This window comes from Triticum urartu, chromosome 5, assembly GCF_003073215.2.
Source record: "Triticum urartu cultivar G1812 chromosome 5, Tu2.1, whole genome shotgun sequence".
Lineage (NCBI taxonomy): Eukaryota > Viridiplantae > Streptophyta > Magnoliopsida > Poales > Poaceae > Triticum > Triticum urartu.
In genome coordinates, this window is record NC_053026.1 from 647,193,088 (window position 1) to 647,196,743 (window position 3,656).

Sequence of the window (3,656 nt, forward strand, 5' to 3'; positions counted from 1 at the left end):
TCAAGTAGACCGAAACGATTCTGTATATACTACTATTACTCCACACATCTGTTGGAAATATGCCCTAGAGGCAATAATAAAAGTATTATTATTATATTTCCTTGTTCATGATAATTGTCTTTATTCATGCTATAATTGTGTTATCCGGAAATCGTAATACATGTGTGAATAATAGACACCAACATGTCCCTAGTAAGCCTCTAGTTGACTAGCTCGTTGATCAACAGATAGTCATGGTTTCCTGACTATGGACATTGGATGTCATTGATAATGAGATCACATCATTAGGAGAATGATGTGATGGACAAGACCCAATCCTAAACATAGCACAAGATCGTATAGTTCGTTTTCTAGGGTTTTTCCAATGTCAAGTATCCTTTCCTTAGACCATGAGATCGTGTAACTCCCGGATACCGTAGGAGTGCTTTGGGTGTACCAAACGTCACAACATAACTGGGTGACTATAAAGGTATACTACGGGTATCTCTGAAAGTGTCTGTTGGGTTGACACGAATCAAGACTGGGATTTGTCACTCCGTATGACGGAGAGGTATCACTGGGCCCACTCGGTAATGCATCATCATTATGAGCTCAAAGTGACCAAGTGTCTGGTCACGGGATCATGCATTACGGCACGAGTAAAGTGACTTGCCGGTAACGAGATTGAACGAGGTATTGGGATACCGACGATCGGATCTCGGGCAAGTAACATACCGATTGACAAAGGGAATTGTATACGGGGTTGCTTGAATCCTCGACATCGTGGTTCATCCGATGAGATCATCGAGGAGCATGTGGGAACCAACATGGGTATCTAGATCCCGCTGTTGGTTATTGACCGGAGAGCGATCTCGGTCATGTCTACATGTCTCCCGAACCCGTAGGGTCTACACACTTAAGGTTCAGTGACGCTAGGGTTGTAGGGATATGTATATGCAGTAACCCAAATGTTGTTCGGAGTCCCGGATGAGATCCCGGACATCACGAGGAGTTCCGGAATAGTCCGGAGGTAAAGAATTATATATAGGAAGTGCTATTTCGGGCATCGGGACAAGTTTCGGGGTCACCGGTATTGTACCGGGACCACCGGAAGGGTCCCGGGGGTCCACCGGGTGGGGCCACCTGCCCCGGGGGGCCACATGGGCTGTAGGGGGTGCGCCTTGGACTATATGGGCCAAGGGAACCAGCCCCAAGAGGCCCATGCGCCTAGGGTTCAAGAGGGGAAGAGTCCCGAAAGGGGAAGGCACCTCCTAGGTGCCTTGGGGAGGAGGGATTCCTCCCCTTGGCCGCACCCCCCTAGGAGATTGGATCTCCTAGGGCCGGCGCCCCCCCCCCTTGGACTCCCTATATATAGTGGGGGAAGGAGGGCCTCTCATAACACATCTTTGGTGCCTCCCTCTCCCTCTCCAACACATCCTCCTCCTCCATAGTGCTTGGCGAAGCCCTGCCGGAGTACTGCAGCTCCACCACCACCACGTTGTCGTGCTGCTGCTGGATCCATCTTCCTCAACCTCTCCTTTCCCCTTGCTGGATCAATAAGAAGGAGACGTTACGCTGACCGTACGTGTGTTGAACGCGGAGGTGCCGTCCGTTCGGCGCTAGGATCTTCGGTGATTTGGATCACGTCGAGTACGCCTTCCTCATCCCCGTTCTTTGAACGCTTCCGCGCGTGATCTACAAAGGTATGTAGATGAAATCCAATCACTTGTTGCTAGATGAACTCATAGATGGATCTTGGTGAAACCGTAGGAAAATTTTTGTTTTCTGCAACATAACCCAACAGTGGCATCATGAGCTAGGTCTATGCGTAGTTCTCTTACACGAGTAGAACACAATTTGTTGTGGGCGTTGATGTTGTCAACTTTCTTGCTACTACTAGTATTATCTTGCTTCAACGGTATTGTGGGATGAAGCGGCCCGGACCAACCTTACACGTACGCTTACGTGAGACCGGTTCCACCGACTAACATGCACAAGTTGCATAAGGTGGCTGGCGGGTGTCTGTCTCTCCTACTTTAGTTGGAGCGGATTTGATGAAAAGGGTCCTTATGAAGGGTAAATAGAAGTTGACAAATCACGTTGCGGCTTTCACGTAGGTAAGAAAACGTTCTTGCTAGAACCCTGTTTCAGCCACGTAAAACTTGCAACAACAATTAGAGGACGTCTAACTTGTTTTTGCAGCAAGTGCTTTGTGATATGATATGGCCAAAGTTGTGATGAATGATGAATGATATATATGTGATGTATGAGATGTTCATGCTATTGTAATAGAAATCACGACTTGCATGTCGATGAGTATGACAACCGGCAGGAGCCATAGGAGTTGTCTTTATTTTTTGTATGACCTGCGTGTCATTGAGAAACGCCATGTAAATTACTCTACTTTATTGCTAAACGCGTTAGCCATAGTAGTAGGAGTAATAGTTGGCGAGCAACTTCATGGAGACACAATGATGGAGATCATGGTGTCATGCCGGTGACAAGATGATTATGGAGCCCCAAGATGGAGATCAAAGGAGCTATGTGATATTGGCCATATCATGTCACTATTATTATTTGATTGCATGTGATGTTTATCATGTTTTTGCATCTTGTTTGCTTAGAACGACGGTAGTAAATAAGATGATCCCTCATAATAATTTCAAGAAAGTAGGTAATTCTGGCCTAGGCCTCAAGTTAATAGGTTGGTCCCAAAAATAATATAAAAGTGGATAATAAAGCCCAATAATGTCCAAAACAGTAGGTAATATAGCATGGAGCAATAAAAAATTATAGATACGTTGGAGACATATCAAGCATCCCCAAGCTTAATTCCTGCTCGTCCTCGAGTAGGTAAATGATAAAAACAGAATTTTTGATGCGGAGTGCTACTTGGCATAATTTTAATGTAATTCTTCTTAATTGTGGTATGAATATTCAGATCCGAAAGATTCAAGATAAAAGTTTAATATTGACATAAAAATAATAATACTTTAAGCATACTAATAAAGAATCATGTCTTCTCAAAATAACATGGCCAAAGAAAGTTATCCCTACAAAATCATATAGTCTGGCTATGCTCTATCTTCATCACACAAAGTATTTAAATCATGCACAACCCCGATGACAAGCCAAGCAATTGTTTCATACTTTTGGCATTCTCAAAACTTTTTCAATTCTCACGCGATACATGAGTGTGAGCCATGGATATAGCACTATAGGTGGAACAGAATGGTGGTTGTGGAGAAGACAAAAAGGGAGAAGATAGTCTCACATCGACTAGGCATATCAACGGGCTATGGAGATGCCCATCAATAGATATCAATGTGAGTGAGTAGGGATTGCCATGCAACGGATGCACTAGAGCTATAAGTATATGAAAGCTCAACCAAAGCACTAAGTGGGTGTGCATCCAACTCGCTTGCTCACGAAGACCTAGGGCAATTTGAGGAAGCCCATCATTGGAATATACAAGCCAAGTTTTATAATGAAACATTCCCACTAGTATATGAAAGTGACGAAATGGGAGACTCTCTACTATGAATATCATGGTGCTACTTTGAAGCACAACTGTGGTAAAAGGATAGTAGCATTGCCCCTTCTCCCTTTTTCTCTTTTTTTTATTTGGGCCTTTTCTCTCTTTTTTTGTGGCCTCTTTTCTTTTTTTTCTTTTTTTT